The sequence below is a fragment of the Schistocerca serialis genome, chromosome 10, assembly GCF_023864345.2.
Source record: "Schistocerca serialis cubense isolate TAMUIC-IGC-003099 chromosome 10, iqSchSeri2.2, whole genome shotgun sequence".
NCBI lineage: Eukaryota > Metazoa > Arthropoda > Insecta > Orthoptera > Acrididae > Schistocerca > Schistocerca serialis.
In genome coordinates, this window is record NC_064647.1 from 62,464,119 (window position 1) to 62,484,237 (window position 20,119).

The window sequence follows — 20,119 nt, forward strand, 5'->3', positions numbered from 1 at the left end:
AGATGCCATGTCTGTTTCTCATTTATAGCCCCAGTATAGCTAGGACACATAAATTGCAATGTGAAAGAGGGGATTAGTTGGAGTTTCCAGATGGAACGACTTTCCTGGCCTCAAATCTATAAACTAATAACTTTAAAGCTCACCTTAAGAGAAAAATCACAAAAATTATTCAACTGACATGACATGTAAAATCAAGTGAATTAAACAGGATAATTCTGTGGCATCCAGGAACTAGCTCATTGGTTGTAGAGTTGCCAAACTTGTTCTGTGTTGCTGTCGAGATTCAATTATACTACCAGCAGGAAGAATATCAGATGATGTAAGCCTTGAACAGGATCAGAAATATATGTCACTCAGTTTTATTCCTCTTTCTGTAACAACCACTAGATTGCAGTTACTAATAACACTTACCGTAAAATATGTTAAAAACTGTCTTGATCCAACAAAATATTTATTTACAATGGTTACCGATGTTGATTAGGATGTGGCATCCTTTGGACCATTTATAGCATGATGGTAGGCAATGGCAGTGAAAGGAGCAGGTGTTACGAGTCTGTGAACGTCAACTGCAGTGCTAGTTGTGGTGTCGTAATATTTGCTCTGTTCACCACTACCACCGGCCATCATGGTCTAAACAGGCTGATGTGGTCATATTCTGACTGGAAGTGGTAACTATTGTAGACAAATATTTTATTCTTGTCAAGACTGTGTTTAAACCATTTTAACGTACTTACAGCCAGACCACTGTTTCTCCATGAGAAATGTTCTCAAAAATTTTTGTGGACTGGCAAGACAGCCAATCCACGAGGACGGGAGTCCGAAGGGCACACGTTTAAGCTCATGCAGGATGGCGTGAGGTCTGGAAAATGACAAGGAATTGAGACTAGCAAAAAAGGTACATAGCTGCTGGAATACTTAACTTTAATCCATAATTGGTGAACATCGGTCTGACGGTACATGCATCACAAGATAAATAGCAATTGATAATGGCGCCTTGCTAGGTCGTAGCAAATGACGTAGCTGAAAGCTATGCTAACTATCGTCTCGGCAAATGAGAGCGTAATTTGTCAGTGAAACATCGCTAGCAAAGTCGGCTGTACAGCTGGGGCGAGTGCTAGGACGTCTCTCTAGACCTGCCGTGTGGCGGCGCTCGGTCTGCAATCACTGGTAGTGGCGACACGCGGGTCCGACATATACTACCGGACCGCGGCCGATTTAAAGGCTACCACCTAGCAAGTGTGGTGTCTGGCGGTGACACCACATTCCTCCCCCGCAAATCGGCGTACAGTTGTGTTATAAGGCTTCCGCCCGCCGTGGAGAGGACCCCATGTTGACGTATGCGATGAGGTGGGGAGCCTAACAACAGGGAGGCTGTGCCACCCGCACCCTGCCATTCGGTCCGAGGGGACCTAGGAAACGCCTGAAAACCTAGTCCAAGGTGCACGCCAACATGTGGTGTACCGCCCGTAGAGAGACAGGAGGGGCTGAAGGGTCGACCTCCATCGGGTCGGGGCACCCGACGGGGGAAGACGCCATGTGGTCCGGAGTGGGCAAGAGTTCCATGTCGGAGGACAACGGGTCACGGGAAGCGATCGGCGGCACGTGACCCAGGGAGGCGCCCGGCGGTTGCAGCGACGCGTCCACTGCGGGCGTCGCCGGCGGGAGAACAGGCGGCGCGTCGCCATGGGGCAAAATGGAAGGCAGCGTCGGTAACACCTGGGGATGAGGCGACCCAGTAGATGGGTCCCCAGAGCCCTGACCGGACGGCACCGTCGCTGAAAGCAGACGGGGAGCGGCAGAACCCGTGCGACGACAGAGGCGCAGCTGATTGAGATGCCGATGCACCTCACCAGAGGCCCCCACAACCAGATACATAGCGCGGCCGAGGCAGCGAAGAATGCGTCCTGCGAGCCAACGCCGTGAACCTCGATAGTTGCGATAGAATACAACGTCGCCTGGGGCAAAAGCAGGTGTCTGCCGCTGCACAGGAACCTGATGCGGCGGATGTGGCAAAGACATCAAGGTACGATGAGGGCGACTGTGGAGCAACTCAGCCGGCGAGCGACCATCTCGGGGCTGAGAGCGATACGAGGACCAAAAGAGCAATAACGCGTCCTCCCGAGAATGCGACTTTTTCAACTTCAACATCTGGGACTTGAAAGTCAGGACCAGTCGTTCAGCGGCACCGTTTGACTGCGGCGAAAACGGCGCGGACGTCAGATGTTGAATACCATTGGCCTTGCAGAATGACTGAAATTCTGCGGACATGAATTGTGGGCCATTGTCGGAAACAATAGTCTGTGGAAGACCTTCAATGCAAAAGATAGCGGATAACGCTTGGATGGTGACAGATGACGTCGTGGAAGACATCCAGACAACAAAAGGAAAATTACTGAATGAATCGACCAGAACCAACCATCGAGCATTCGAGAATGGACCAGCAAAATCGATGTGTAAGCGTTGCCAAGGGGTAGTGGCTTTCGGCCATGCAAAGAATTTCCGCGGTGGTGCGGATTGTTGTGCGGCACACGCCATGCAAGAAGAGCACATATTCGTAATCGCAGCATCGATTCCGAACCAAGTACAGTGCTGACGAGCAAGTTGTTTCCCCAATGTCCTTGGTGGAGAAGCCATAAGACAGAGGACTGTAACGAACGTGGAACCACGACCCTGGACTGATCATTATCAGAACGCAACAGCAAAACACCACGTCGTACAAAAAGTCTCTCCTTGTGAGCAAAAAATCAGCGAACCAACGGATCCCCGATCCATGACTTTGACAAGGGCAATTGCGTAGCAACAAAACGCAGAACGGTAGCAAGGACAGGGTCAGCAGCTGTGGCTGTAGCTACACAACGAAAATCAATCGGAAACGATTCGACCACGTCATCGGTTTCCGAATCAATGAACATGCAAGCAAGTTCAGAGGAATCGAATGCCCTATCCTCAGCAACAGGCAAACGGGACAATGCATCGGCGTTTCCGTGCTTAACAGTGGACCGATACAAGATATCGTAGCGGTACTGCGAGAGGAAAATAGACCAGTGAATGAATTTCTGCGTTGTACGTGGAGGTACAGGCTTGTTCGGATGAAAAAGCGACGTCAAAGGTTTGTGGTCTGTGATGATGGTAAAGCGACGACCGTACAAGAAATCATGAAACTTAGTAACACCAAATACGAGAGCCAAAGCTTCTTCCTCGATCTGTGAATAATTTCTTTGCGCAGACGGAAGAATTTTGACGCAAAGGCAATAGGGCGATCGTGCGATCTATCTTTGTGCACAAGCACAGCACCGATCCCGAAATCCGATGCATCTACTATCAACAAAAGGGGCTTCCGGGGATCGAATGGCGTAAGGCAAGTATTGGAAAGCAACGCCGATTTCAACTGGCGAAAGGCGCGTTCGCATTCCGTCGTCCAGACGAACGGAACACCTTTACGGCGTAAGCGATGAAGTGGAGCTGAAATGGAAGAGGCGTGGCGCACATAGCGGTGATAATAATTGATTTTTCCCAGCACACTCTGTAACTGCTTCAAATTCTGCAGCGAAGGCAAGTCTTGTATGGCACGGAGGTGCTCTGGACTGGGATGTATGACTTGGGCATTGAGTACATGGCCCAGATAGGGTAAGTCACGAGCAAAAAACACACATTTGTCCGTCCGCAAGCGAAGACCATTTTGTCGCAAGACCTGAAATAATGTTCTGAAATTGGCTAAATGTTCTTCTTCCGTCTCTCTGGAGATCACAATATCGTCCATATAGTTTGCTGCAGTAGGGACCGATGCACAAACAGTTTGTAAATATTGCTGAAACAATGCAGGGGCAGATGCACACCCGAATGGCAGTCGTTTGTGTGGTGTCACCGCCAGACACCACACTTGCTAGGTGGTAGATTAAATCGGCCGCGGTCCATTTAGTACATGTCGGACCCGCGTGTCGCCACTGTGTAATCGCAGACCTAGCGCCACCACAAGGCAGGTCTCATGATACGAACAAGCACTCGCCCCAGTTGGACGGACGACCTAGCTAGCGACTAGATGTACGAAGCCTTTCTCTCTCATTAGCCGAGAGACAGAATAGGCTTCAGCTAAGTTAATGGCTACGAACTAGCAAGGCGCATTTAGCCTTACAGTGATTGTAATTAAAGTCTCCTGTGTATAGTCAAGAGCGATGTACCACAATGATTGATTAAAGATAAGTATTAATCCAGCTACGTACTTTTCTTCATAGCATTAATTACGTAGCCTGTTCCAGTACTTCACGCCCGTCTGCGTTAGTCTAGCGTGCATTTTCAGCCATCTCGAACTACAAGGTGTCGGCCCAGCTGCCGACACATCACATGGCGACGAGGATGGGATTCGAACCCACGCGTGCACAGCACCGATCCCGAAATCCGATGCATCTACCATCAACAAAAGGGGTTTCTGGTGATCGAAAGGCGTGAGGCAAGTATCAGAAAGCAACGCCGATTTCAACTGGCGAAAGGCGCGTTCGCATTCCGTCGTCCAGACGAACGGAACACCTTTACGGCGTAGGCGATGAAGCGGAGCTGAAATGGAAGAGGCATTGCGCATATATTTGTGATAATAGTTAATTTTACCCAACACACTCTGTTTGTGGGACGATCACAGTCACTATTAGAGAAAGTGGCACTGGACGAAGCGGAATTAACGACATGAATGTCCATGGGCGAAGGTCCACGATCCTGAGTGTCCTTGGTCCGATTCCGGTGCGAAGCAAAGGGCCTGGAATGATTGTGATTGTCCGATCGGAGCTTTTTCTGGCTAACACTTTGAACATGTCCTTTCCTATTGCAGAAAAAGCAAATAGCTTGGCGTGACGGGCAATGTTCACGCGAATGTCTAGTAGTACACCGCATGTTGACGTGCACCCTGGACTAGCTTTTCAGGCGTTTCCTAGCTCCCCTCGGACCGAATGGCCGGGTGCGGGTGGCACAGCCTCGCCTGTTGTTAGGCTCCCCACCTCATCGCATACGTCAACATGGGGTCCTCCCCACGGCGGGCAGAAGCCTTATCTCACGACCGTTCGCCGATTTACGGGGGAGGAATGTGGTGTCACCGCCAGACACCACACTTGCTAGGTGGTAGATTAAATCGGCCGTGGTCCATTTAGTACATGTCGGACCCGCGTGTCGCCACTGTGTAATCGCAGACCTAGCGCCACCACAAGGCAGGTCTCATGATACGAACAAGCACTCGCCCCAGTTGGACGGACGACCTAGCTAGCGACTAGATGTACGAAGCCTTTCTCTCTCATTAGCCGAGAGACAGAATAGCCTTCAGCTAAGTTAATGGCTACGAACTAGCAAGGCGCCATTAGCCTTACAGTGATTGTAATTAAAGTCTCTTGTGTATAGTCAAGAGCGATGTACCACAATGATTGATTAAAGATAAGTATTAATCCAGCTACGTACTTTTCTTCATAGCATTAATTACGTAGCCTGTTCCAGTACTTCACGCCCGTCTGCGTTAGTCTAGCGTGCATTTTCAGCCATCTCGAACTACAAGGTGTCTGCCCAGCTGCCGACACATCAGTTTGAATCGGTACAAACCAAGATGCGTGTTAACCACCAAAACGCGCTGGGATTCTTCGTCCACCGGTATTTGCAAGTATGCATCTGCTAGGTCCAACTTCGAAAATTATTTACCCGGGCACAGTTTGTCAAAAAGATCTTCCAGGCGGGGTAAAGGAAAAGTTGCAATCACTAGTTGTGGATTCACTGTTGCCTTTAAGTCTACACAAAGTCTCAATTTTCCGGAAGGTTTTTGCAAAATTACTAAGGGTGATGCCCAGAGAGAAGCCTGCACACGTTCAATTACACCTTGTGATTCCAAATCGTGTAATGTTCTTGCGACCTCATCACGTAATGCGTGGGGAACATTGCGTGCTCTGAAAAATTTCGGTTGCGCGTTTACTTTCAGTTCCAAATGTGCTTTATAGTTCTTAGCACAACCAAGACCCGGTGCAAAAATGTCTGCAAACTCTTCACATAGACGAGAAACACTGTCTGAAGGCACAGTCTGGTTCACTGATTGACTATAGACAAGTTAAACAACTGAAATAAATCTAAACCAAACAAGTTCACTGCAGAAGGAGAACGAAGGACGTACAATGACACAAGTTTTGTTTGTCCTTTGTATGTTGCAAGAAGGCTGCACTGTCCTAACACAGGGATTGCTTGTCCTGAATAACTACTTAACTTAACATTTGCGGCACGCAACGGAGGGGTGCCCACCTGTTTGTACGTGTCTTGATTGATCAAGGAAACTGCAGCTCCGGTATCGATCTGGAATGGTATCACGTTGCCATTAATGTCCAAATCTACAAAAAGTTTATTGTCCTGTTGATGACAAGAGCGACTGTCTCATGCAACGCGAACTGACACTGGTACAGAATCACTTGCGACTTGACGGGATTTCCGTCGATGTCGATGCACACTTTTTGTGGGACGAACACAGGCCCTGTTAGAGAGAGTGGCACTGGGTGGAGTGGAATGAACTACATGAATTTCCATGGGTGAAGGTGCACGAGCCCTAGTATTCTTGGTTCGATGCTGGCGCGAAGCAAAGGGCCTGGAATGGTTGTGAGTGTCCGATCTGAGCTTTTTCTGGCAAACACTTTGAACATGGCCTTTTTTATTACAGAAAATACAAATAGCCTGGCGTGATGGGCAATTCTCACGCGAATGTCTAGTAGCACACTGCAGGCATGATTTTAGCACTGCATTTGCTTGCTTGCGCGGCACACGCAACTGAGAGCTTGGCGGCAGCTGCGCGGATGGGCGCGAGGGCTGTTTACTGTTCCGTGCAGCGCGCCCGGCGGGCCGGTTAACCTGACACATGGGTGGCGAAGTTTCAAATGATTCCTGAGCAAAGTCAAGTGTGTCCTGCCGATCCAATATGTCTACCACTTGTTGAAGGGAGGGATTGACTAGTTTCAAAATCTGTTCCCGTATACGAATATCAGAAACGTTCTGTGCAATTGCATCACATACCATTGTATCTGAATAAGGAAGTCCACATTCACACTCAATAGCACAATCCCTAGTAAGGCCTTGCAAAGTTGCAACCCACTCCCTATTAGTCTGAATGGCCATACATTTTGTACGAAAGAAGGTATACCTTTTTGCAACTACATTGACTGATTCTTTGAAATATGCATCTAATGCAGACAAAATTTCTTCGTAGGACAGAGCTGCTACATTGCGTCGGGAAAATAATTTCACTATCACACGGTACGTCTGGACACCTACGGCGGAAAGGAGAAAATGCTGCCGCTCATTACCTTGAATTCTGTAGGCGGCGAGATGGAATCCAAATTGGCGTGACCACACCGTCCAGCTTTCCAGTGCCACATCAAAAGGACGAAAAGGTGGTGCAACTGCGTTTTGTGGCTGCGTGAGCGGTGAAGTGGCGGCTGCTGCATCGTTTTGCATTGCACGTTGGCGCAGGACAAGCTGGCCAAGGGCATCCAATAAGGCCTGCGTCTGCTGATTCTGCAAGCGATAAAATTCGGACAGTACATCTGGAGATTGTGGCGAAGCCATGACACAAGTAAATTAGGGCAACAGCAAGACAAACGCAAAATCCTCGTCGTCAACTTTTGTGGACTGGCAAGACAGCCAATCCATGAGGACGGGAGGCCGAAGGGCACGCGTTTAAGCTCACGCAGGATGGCGTGAGGTCTGGAAAATGACAAGGAATTGAGACTAGCAGAAAAGGTACATAGCTGCTGGAATACTTAACTTTAATCTATAATTGGTGAACATCGGTCTGACAGTACATGCATCACAAGATAAATAGCAATTGATAATGGCGCCTTGCTAGGTCGTAGCAAATGACGTAGCTGAAAGCAATGCTAACTATCGTCTCGGCAAATGAGAGCGTAATTTGTCAGTGAACCATCGCTAGCAAAGTCGGCTGTACAACTGGGGCGAGTGCTAGGGAGTCTCTCTAGACCTGCCGTGTGGCGGCGCTCGGTCTGCAATTACTGATAGTGGCGACATGCGGGTCCGACGTATACTACCGGACTGCAGCCGATTTAAAGGCTACCACCTAGCAAGTGTGGTGTCTGGCGGTGACACCACAAAAATTTCTAATAATACTTCAGTGCGCCAACTGCAAATTAAACACAATATGTTAATAACTGTAAAGATTATTTATATTTTATGTTTTAAATGCACTGAATACTGAAAAGTTCATTCACGAGACAGGATTCACATTTTTGGAGCATTCCAGTGGTTATACTCTAAACAAGTCGTTTGATCGTTATATACTACGAAAATATTTTTCTTAAGATACTATGGTTGGCACTATCCCAAAAACAGGGGAAGACAAATGAATAGTACCAACACAGCAGTGACTGCAAAATGTGAACATTGAAAGCGAAACTTCTTAAGGTATTAATAATAAAGTACCAAATCAAACAAGTCGACAGTACATGGAAACTCGAAAAGGAGTGGTGACAATTAAACCAGCTAACATGAAAGGCGTAGCATTTATCGCCAGAATGTGGAAAGAGGAACACAGAACGCTGACAGTAATGTCTAGAATAAGTAATTCTGAAGTAAAACTGTCACTCAGTCTATAAATACTGAAAGAACGACAAAAATCGTTTACTTATAATGATTACATTATTAACACTTGTGCTGCTTTGTCAAGAAAAGTAAGAAGCGTCTATGTTGAAGACTTTTTCAACTTGCAGTATGCTTAAGACAGAGAGAACCCGAAATAACAAGAGATTCACCATTCTGAGCATGGTGCTGGGATTCTATGCAGAGTCTGTGGAGAGTGTTATTGATTTAGCCCCAGACGTTTCCATATGAACGACACCTCCAGGCTACCACAATATTCAGATGAGGGTTATCGAACTGTGATGCCACTGTGTGACGGCATAGGGGTAAACAGTTGTAGTACTTGAAACTTCATTCTAGTTGTAGTACTTGCTGAGACTGTACATATGTTGCTGATTCATAATACCAAACTACCATTACATAAATGATAGTCCAAGCTTTATTTCTGCCTGTGACAACAATGGGTGAATAGCATCAACACCTCTGCACCCCAGACAGAACACAGACTCATTAGATGCCAAGTAATTGCAGCAAAATGCTCTATGTTTGTATCTTTCTGCCAACGACTTAATTTCTTTTACAGTGGACGGTCATCCCCCTGTGGAGGCGAGAAAGAAGAATTATGGTCTACCACACCATCGTTCAAGCCCACTCCCTCACCCCACCCACAAGACTCACTGTAGATGACTAATAACTTACGACTGAATGCAGATTTATGATTACAGAATGATTCTGTGATGATGGTACAAACATTCAGGGGTCATTAAGAGGGGTCATCATCATTTTCTTTGGGCCTTTGTCCCACTTTAATGTGGGGTCGACCTTGTTGCTATGAATTTGGCGATGTTAGTGTCAGAGGGTGGACAGATGCCCTTCTTGTCACCACCTCTTTACCCCAGGGACAGAATGAGTGTAGCCCAGCTGTCTGTGTCTACTGCAAGCCATGAAACAGTGCGAATGGTTTCAAATGTCTGCGAGTAGTGATGTGGGGGCCAGCCCAGTATTCATATAGTGGGATGTGGAAAACGACCTAAAAACCACATCCAGGCTGGCCGGTACATTGGCCCTCGTTAATCCGCCAGGCAGATTCGACCTGGGTGTGGCGTGCCTACCCGAGTCCAGGAAACAGCGCATTAGTGCTCTCGGCTAACCTGGCGGGCCAGGATGATTAAGAGGGGTAATCGTATTAATTTCAGGTAAGGAATCCTGGTCCAGAAACAACCAAGTGGTAAGTTATAAACGAAAATCGTTCTGATAGCTCTGACAGTGGACCTCTTCTGCTGCAAGCTCTTTGCTCTTCAAAATTTGAGAATGGGATCTGGATGTAGATCTACCATTAAGGTTAATTAAAGGGTTATACACATCATGCGTGCACATTTATAATAAACATCATTCTGCTGTAAGAAACATACAGATCTAGTCTCACATGTGCAGATCTTATTATTATTACATCAGAGAACCACAGGTAGCACAAACACTGAGCACTTTAAATCAGTTCAGAATTCTGCATTTCCAAATGATTGTTCTGTTCTATGCCATTATTACATTACTGAATCACAGATTATAGTGACAGGGAGTATGGTGAATGAAGCATTCTGCAACTCACAGCAATTACATCTATAATTATAATATCTTCTTGGGCTTCCAGCCATGTCAAGTGGCTAAAATCCCACGTGCTTCCGACTGAAATCTCTTCGGCTATTGTCGCTGTGGCCTCGCCATTATACAGGTTGTTCCAAAATAACGCATACGCTGTTTGAAACTGAAGATATCTTTAATGAATGGGGTTAGAAATACAATTTCAGTGGTGTTAGGTGCCTCATGGTCCGATTCACGGTGGTAAGTGTTGAAAGTGGTGTCCGTCTATTGCAATACACTGTCGACAACGATCTACGACTGAGCGACATGCCAACTTTATTGTTTCCAATTGAATAGCATCACAGACTTACTCAATTTGCTCTCTAAGATTATCTACATCTACATCTACATCTACATCTACATCCATACTCCGCAAGCCACCTGACGGTGTGTGGCGGAGGGTACCCTGAGTACCTCTATCGGTTCTCCCTTCTATTCCAGTCTCGTATTGTTCGTGGAAAGAAGGATTGTCAGTATGCTTCTGTGTGGGCTCTAATCTCTCTGATCTTATCCCCATGGTCTCTTCGCGAGATATATGTAGGAGGGAGCAATATACTGCTTGACTCTTCGGTGAAGGTATGTTCTTGAAACTTTAACAAAAGCCCATACCGAGCTACTGAGCGTTTCTCCTGCAGAGTCTTCCACTGGAGTTTATCTATCATCTCCGTAACGCTTTCGCGATTACTAAATGATCGTGTAAAGAAGCGCGCTGCTCTCCGTTGGATCTCCTCTATCTCTTCTATCAACCCTCTCTGGTACGGATGGCACACTGCTGAGCAGTATTCAAGCAGTGGGCGAACAAGCGTACTGTAACCTACTTCCTTTGTTTTCGGATTGCATTTCCTTAGGATTCTTCCAATGAATCTCAGTCTGGCATCTGCTTTACCGACGATCAACTTTATATGATCATTCCTTTTTCAATCACTCCTAATGCGTACTCCCAGATAATTTATGGAATTAACTGCTTCCAGTTGCTGACCTGCTATTTGGTAGCTAAATGATAAGGGATCTATCTTTCTATGTATTCGCAACACATTACACTTGTCTACATTGAGATTTAATTGCGATTCCCTGCACCATGCGTCAATTCGCTGCAGATCCTCCTGCATTTCAGTACAATTTTCCATTGTTACAACCTCTAGATACACCACAGCATCATCTGCAAAAAGCCTCAGTGAACTTCCGATGTCATCACCAAGTCATTTATATATATTGTGAATAGCAACGGTCCTATGACACTCCCCTGCGGCACACCTGAAATCACTCTTACTTCGGAAGACTTCTCTCCATTGAGAATGACATGCTGCGTTCTGTTATCTAGGAACTCTTCAATCCAATCACACAATTGGTCTGATAGTCCATATGTTCTTACTTTGTTCATTAAACGACTGTGAGGAACTGTATCGGACGCCTTGCGGAAGTGAAGAAACACGGCATCTACCTGTGAACCCGTGTCTATGACCCTCTGAGTCTCGTGGACGAATAGCACGAGCTGGGTTTCACACGTTCGTCTTTTTCGAAACCCATGCTGATTCCTACAGAGTAGATTTCTAGTCTCCAGAAAAGTCATTATACTGGAACATAATACGTGTTCCAAAATTCTACAACTGATCGACGTTAGAGATATCGGTCTATAGTTCTGCACATCTGTTCGATGTCCCTTCTTGAAAACGGGGATGACCTGTGCCCTTTTTCAATCCTTTGGAACGCTACGCTCTTCTAGAGACCTACGGTACACCGCTGCAAGAAGGGGGGCAAATTCCTTCGCGTACTCTGTGTAAAATCGAACTGGTATCCCATCAGGTCCAGCGGCCTTTCTTCTTTTGAGCCATTTTAATTGTTTCTCTATCCCTCTGTCGTCTATTTCGATATCTACCATTTTGTCATCTGTACGACAATCTAGAGAAGGAATTACAGTGCAGTCTTCCTCTGTGAAACAGCTTTGGAAAAAGACATTTAGTATTTGGGCCTTTAGTCTGTCATCCTCTGTTTCAGTACCATTTTGGTCACAGAGTGTCTGGACATTTTGTTTTGATCCACCTACCGCACTGACATAAGACCAGAATTTCTTAGGATTTTCTGCCAAGTCAGTACATAGAACGTTACTTTCGAATTCATTGAACGCCTCTCGGATAGCCCTCCTCACACTACATTTCGCTTTGCGTAATTTTTGTTTGTCTGCAAGGCTTTGGCTATGTTTATGTTTGCTGTGAAGTTCCCTTTGCTTCCGCAGCAGTTTTCTAACTCGGTTGTTATACCACGGTGGCTCTTTTCCATCTCTTACGATCTTGCTTGGCACACACTCATCTGACGCATATTGTACGATGATTTTGAACTTTGTCCACTGATCCTCAACACTATCTGTACTTGAGACAAAACTTTTGTGTTGAGTCGTCAGGTACTCTGTAATCTGCTTTTTGTCACTTTTGCTAAACAGAAAAATCTTCCTACCTTTTTTAATATTTCTATTTACGGCTGAAATCATCGATGCCGTAACCGCTTTATGATCGCTGATTCCCTGTTGTGCGTTAACTGTTTCAAATAGTTCGGGTCTGTTTGTCACCAGAAGTGTGTGGTCCCACAGCGTAAACTGTATTCTTGAGATTACTTCACAGAAAGAAGTCGAGAGGAGTTAAATCTGGAGATCGAGCGGCGTACTCCATACTCCCTCTTCGTCCTATCCGTCTGGCAGGGAAGGTACGACTGAGAAATGCCCTCACATCGATGTGAAAGTCAGGTGGCGCCCCATCCTGTTGAAAATAATAATCTTCATTTCCAAACACAACGCTAACATCAGGAGTTATCATTTCCAACATTTCCAAGTACGAGTCACCCGTGACTGTGCTGTCAAAGAAGTGCGGCCCGATTAACCCTCTAGACCACACCAGACTGTATACTACTAGTAGATTGACATGTCTTTGCTCGGCTAGGTATGGATTCTCCCTGGCCCAGTACAAGCAATAATGGTGGTTAATTGTTTCATCGAGTGTAAACGTCGCTTCATCTGACCAAATAATTCGAGCTAGGAAACGTTACTCTTCTTCACATCTGTTAATGAAATAGGACCATCCTCGTTAAGAGCATGGAGACGTCTTGGAATGTAAGGCTTAAAGTTCTGAGACTGCAAAATTCTAGGAACACTGCTTCTGCAGATCCCAGTCTCACGAGAGCATTGCCTCAGAGATTTCTTCGGGGATCGTGTGTTTGCCTGGATTACTGCATCGACACTCTCATTGTCTATTGAACTTCTCTTTCGTCCGCTATGTCCCTTCTTCATATCGTGCACCGTTCCTTCGACTTCAAACTTATCTCTGATTCTTGTAATTGTTACTCTTGTCGATGGTGGTGTTCCAAATTCAACTCCCCAATTTCGGCATACTGCACTCACAATCTCTGTTTTCCAGTAACACTTTAGCACCCATTCCGTTGTTCAAACGATAACGCCATGTTTGCTGACCATCCTGAAACAAAAGAAAGCATTGTTATGTTTTTCACCGTTCTAAATTATTACTCATAAAAATTGTATTTCTGTCTCCTGTAATTAAAGAGATATTCTATTTCAAAGAGGGTATACATTATTTTGGGACACCCTGTATAGCAGCACTGCTGGCTGTGACTTCACAGGTGCCCTCTTCCTCGACAAATACAGCAATATTTTCGCCTCGCTTCCGTCGCACCCACTTCCACCTTGCGATAGCCGGGTTCCAGGCTGTGCTGAGCTGCAAACTACCGTCCCTAATGGTGGCGTTTTCAGATATTTTTGTTCCTATAGCGTCTTTTATAGCGCTACCCCAAAATCCTCTCGTCCTCATAATGACAGATGGTTTGCCGAATAGAATTCAGTGTCAATTTTCTGAAGTATGTTTTACCATGGCTGATTTTACACGATAACATAGGCGTAAGCAACTGTCTTGTTACGCCCGGCGTGCCATTTGGTGTTGCGGCGAACGAGGACTTCCAGGAATGGTAGTGCACCATTTATGAGGGTGGTTTGAAAAGTTATCGGAACGGAACAGAAAAGAGTACTCACATCACTGAAACTTTTCTTATTTTTCAATGCAGTCTCATTGTAGATTAATGCACTTGGTACAACGATGTTCCAGTGCCCTGATCCTATCTCGAAAATGAGTTTCCTCCAGACCTGCAAAATAGTTGTAAACTCCGGCTATCAATTCTTTGTTTGAAGTGAATCTTCGTCCACCAAGAAAAATTTTCAGTTTTCGGGAGAGATGGAAGTCTGACGGAGCCATATCAGGTGAAGAAGGCGGGTGTGGCAACAATTCATACCTTAGTTCGTGTAATTTTGCCATGCCGACGGCACATGTGTGCGGGCGCGCATTGTCTTGATGGAAGATGACTCCCTTCCTTGCTAAACTAGCTTTTTTCGCATATCTTTTGTTGCAATTTGTCCAGGAGGCTAGCATAGTATTCTCCAGTAATTGTTTGCCAAGTGCGGAGATGATCTACAAAGAAAATCCGCTTCGCATCCCAGAACACTGATGCCATGACCTTTTTCGCCGAAGGAATTGTCTTTGCTTTCATTGGTGGCGGAGAATCAGTTTGTTTCCACTACTTTGACTGTTGTCTTGTCTTTGGGGTATAGTAGTGCATCCAAGTTTCATCTGTGGTCACAAACCGGCGCAAAAAATCTTGTTCGTTTCTCCTTATATGGGCAAACATTGTTCCGATTTATCCATTCTCAAGCGTTTTTTGCGTTTTTGATCCAGTGCCAAGAGTTTTTTCATTCCTAATTCTTCAGTTAAAATGTGATATAGCCTTTCAGATGACATCTGGCAAGGGTGAACAATTTCACTCACTTTCAGTCATCCATCCTCCGTGACCATTTTGTGCACTTTCGCAATGAGTTCTGTAGTAGTGACGCATCTTGGCCGACCAAATTTAAATTCATTTGTCCACTTGGCAACAGTTGAATATGAAGAAGCAGACCCCCGTGTATTCAGGAAATCGGCATGAATGTCATTTGCTTTCATACGTTTCTTTATGAAGTACTTAATCACTGCTCGAATCTCGGTTTTTTCCAACCTCGCAAATCACTACACGGTAACAATAACACAGTCACGTCATCGCCACAGCGATCTTCCAAGAGCACTGACGTGGCACGTGTTTACAGGCAACAGTCCAATGAGTATCACGGGAACAACTCGTTGCGCTAGCGCTAACCTCTCGTGGTCATTCCGAGTACTTTCAAACCACCCTCGTATCTTTACTTCCATCATAAACCTTAATGTGGTAGTGAAGGCTGTTCAGGTGTTCTAAGAATTCTCCCAGTTTATCACGACCATGGAGCTAAATAATAAAAGTGTCGTCAAAGTAACGATAAAAGCTGCTTGGCTTAGCTGATGGCCAAAGCGACATCTTCAAGTTTCTCCATAAAATGGCTCGCTATGGATGGAGCTAACAGACTTCCCATGGCCACGCCATCTAGCTGATCTAACTGGCATATGCGAAATATGACATTATCAACACGTGCTTAAATAATCACACAATTATACTATCAAATAACTGGGAGAGGAGATATAACAGCCTTTGACTGGAATACACGTAAATAGGGAGACCGCATGAGAACTGACCATTATATCACCTTGCCCAATACACAGATTTTTAATTCGGTTGATAAAATCGTCGGTGTTCTTAATGGGATGCACACAGCGATCCACATGCAGTGTAAAGAGGCTGGCCAGATGTTTTGACAGTCTGTAAGTTGGTGACTCAATGGTGGTCACAATGAGCCGAAGAGTAGAATCCATTTCGTAGATTTTTGGCAGCCCTAAAGCATAGGTGGTCTCGTTGCTTAAGGGAGGAGACTCTTAACAACAGCCTCTTCCAGTGATGACAGTTTTAGGTGCTCTGATATCTTCCTCGTTATTCTGGACGTCGGGTCCCGTGGCAGTTTCCAGTAGGTATCGTCCTCTAGAATCAACTGCATTTTAGCATCTTAGTCAGCTTTATTCAGAATGATGGGTGCATCGCTCTTCTCAGCTGGCGGAACAGCGGTTGTGGGATTATTTAAGCACTCGACTATTTATAACCGATTCCTGGCATCCATTGCGCCCTTTGATGCTTTTTTGTTTTACAGACCCCACGCTGATTCTTTGTGAAACGCAAATTCTCTCAGCGTTGTCTTACTCTGATGGATGTGATTGTTGCCTAGGTTTTAGCAGATCGAGTGCCAGACCCCAACTGTTATTTAAATTGAAACCTCCATCGCTGTTCATTGAGTTTTATGATGTCTTTATTTCCATAGACTCCTTAATTATGCTGTTCCAGATACTCGACGTTTGCACCATAATACTGGTCTCATCGAATTTCATTTCATGGTTGTTGTGATCAGATGAAACTACTTTCGTCTGGCGTAGCTGTGGGTCCTTTGATAATTTTGGGAGAAGTTTAATCAAACTAAAAGAACACTTGAAATATTGATTAGCTTTGTTACACAAAGGAATAAAAGATTTTGCCTGGGGAAAGTTTCCAGAATGAAATTTTCGCTCTTCAGCGGAGTGTGCACAGATATGAAACTTCCTGGCAGCTTAAAACTGTGTGCCGGACCGAGACTCGAATTCAGGATCCCGGCTGTGCCTGAGCTATGTCTCCACAATATACTTTCTTCCAGGACTGCTAGACCTGCGCCGCCCGTAGTTCTAAGTTCTAGGGGACTGATGACCTCCGATGTCAAGTCCCATAGTGCTCGGAGCCATTTGAACCATTTTTGCTAGACCTGCAAGTCCGGCAGGACAGCTTCAGTGAAGTCGGGGTATGTCTGCTTCAGATCAGAGAAGTCGAAGGGAAACCAGCGGTTTATGTAATTAGCTTTGCAATGCAAGAGATAATATCCAGTGACTGAGCTCGAAGCATGTCAGTGATTTGGGCGTTCAGAATATTCCAATATTACCTATGGGGGAAACATACGAAAGTATTTTCTGACCGCCAAGCCCTGACATTTTTCTTAACATGCAAACTATTACATAAACGAATATCAAGATGGCTCGTCTTCTTACAAGCATTTCGTTTGGACGTCATGTGTATAGAACGGGAATAGAACGTAATAACAAACGCAATTCCGCGGCTCCCTCAAGGTTTGAATGAATTTGCCAAACCAACAGAACAGACTTCCCCAGTTCCGCATTTTATTGACGCCTGATGGCACGTGCTCTCCAGATTACTTAAAAATGTGTCGCAACATGCAACAAGGGGAACTAAAGTATTTAGTTGATGGTATTGCCGTATCTCTGATACACATGAAAAAACCAAGAGAATCCTCTCGGCATGCTAGAATTATGCAAGAATCTATTACACCCATTCAATTTCCGAATCCAGAATCCCTTAATTCTTCATATATCGAATGCAACCGCCACATTCAATCTGTGCGCACGCTCGGTGAAGACCTAAAAGCTTATGGTGGCATGCAATGAGATAAATTTTAGCTACAGTGCGACGAGAGGAAACTCTAACAGTTATAAACATTATCTATCCGACATATGAAAAACAGTGAAATAAATGATGATAAATATTAATTATTCATATAATATTTTATGATGTAATTGGACATATCGATGTGTATCATACAAAGACAATGATAATTGTAAATTCCTTTTATGATCTGCGTTTGTCTTCCTTTGTTTTTACCTTTTGTTGGTTGGCTTTTGTTGGTTGCGGACGCAAGACGTATATCTAACTGAGGTCTGTTAAGAAATTGTAATTACTAGTTAATTATTACTTGAGAATAAAGTTCATTATTATTATAAATATGAGTGAATAATTATTTGTAACTTTAATTCCTCTCTCAGTAAGCATTACCTGTGTTAATTATTTCTTTCCGCTGCAAGGAGCGCAGCCATTGATGATAGCGGTTTGTATCGCGTTTTTGTCTGTGTTTTCCTTAGAAAAAAATCAAATGTTTGCTTGATGAGGTCTAAATACGAAAGTAAAGTTTAACAAGCATTTCAAATACTTATCCTATTTGCTCTAACAATAGAAAGTCTCTATCAATTGTCTGCCGCCATCTTAACAATTATCTCAGCGGCAAATTCAAATTAAACAACTCTGCAGACATAAATGCTGAAGGTAATAAAAAAGTGTAAAAATAAATGTGCACCGGTGGTCCCGAACTCATTTTAATGAAAATAATTCGAATCAGATTGGTTCATTAAAATCAGTGCTCATAGCACGATCCACATAACAAACTTTTCTAGCTGACGTATGGAGCCGAAATTAATTACGCACGAGTTGCGAAGAATATTGTTTCAGGTAACGTACGTCAGTGTTGTGCGGGGATGATATTCGGTGGTTTCAATGATCATTTTGCTGAAGATAACTGTTTCCATCATAATCAATAGTTGTACAGAATTTGTTGTATGAACTGTGATTTAGTGACACTTACACAACTTACAGACAACACTTCAACACAACGTTAACTTGGAGTTCTTTAGCAACTTGACCAAATCTTTAGCCGGGAGAAAAATTATTTTGTGATTAGTCACTGTAATGAAATAACCTTACCAGTTTCATTTACAAATTAGTTAAATACCAAACCACTGAATAACACAGCGAACGCCACACATGCTAGCACCAAGAATTCTCAGAACTTTTCCTGATGATATCTACCGACGGTGGCTCATCCGTGTCAAGCAAACCGCTCTTTCAGAAGGAGCATACATAAGTTGATGGACTTTATAACTATAATAATAATAATGGCGTGTGACGAGGGCCTCCCGTCGGGTAGACCGCTCGCCTGGTGCAAGTCTTTCGGTTTGACGCCACTTCGGCGACTTGCGCGTCGATGGCGATGAAATGATGATGATTAGGACAACACAACACCCAGTCTCTGAGCGGAGAAAATCTCTCACCCAGCTGGGAATCGAACCCGGCCCTTAGGATTGACAGTATGTCGCGTTGACCACTTTTTTTTTTTACTCATTTTGTTCGATAAAGTTCGTTGCGTTTGGTCGGGGCGGACGCCACAAGGCATCCGTTCAAATTGATCGTTGGTTCCTTGTCTCAGTTTTTTTACTACAGAGAGCACGCAGCCCTCTGACCGAACACGCTGAGCTACCGTGCCGGCATCCACTCAGCTACCGGGGGCGGACATGGACTTTATAGAAACAGAAATAGACACAGCGCTTGCTTCTCATACCAGCTGTGACAATACAATTGTCACTTAAACACTCCCACAGCTGCATTCTTTCATGTCCGCGTTATATCAGACGGTCTATTTTGTTTATTTGCGAAGAACGTGACCATTGGACCCAAGAACGTAATAAAGTTACTGACTGACCTCACTGAAAGAAAACAGAAATTGAAAAGTGCTGATGTTTTCTATGCCTAAACAGAGGACATAAAACGTCAGATCGGGAAGAAGGGTAGGGCATGTTGTACTGTACTCCGTTAATCATAACAATAAAACTGATATAAGCCGGCCGAAGTGGTCGAGTGGTTCTAGGCGCTCCAGTCTGGAACCGCTCGACCGCTACGGTCGCAGGTTCGAATCCTGCCTCGGACATGGATGTGTGTGATGTCCTGAGGTTAGTTAGGTTTAAGTAGTTCTAAGTTCTAGGGGAATGATGACCTCAGATGTTAAGTCCCATAGTGCTTAGAACCGTTTTTGAAAACTGATGCAAACAACCACAAACGCAATGATTCAAATGGCTCTGAGCACTATGGGACTTGACATCTGAGGCCATCCCTCCCCTAGAACTTAGAACTACTTAAACCTAACTAACCTAAGGGCATCACACACATCCATGTCCGAGGCAGGATTCGAACCTGCTACCTTAGCGGTCGCGCGGTTCCAGACTGAAGCGCCTAGAGCCAAGATGACTGGTCAGAAGCCGTAGTACACCTACACTAGTGTTGTTACGCTCTTGGAAAT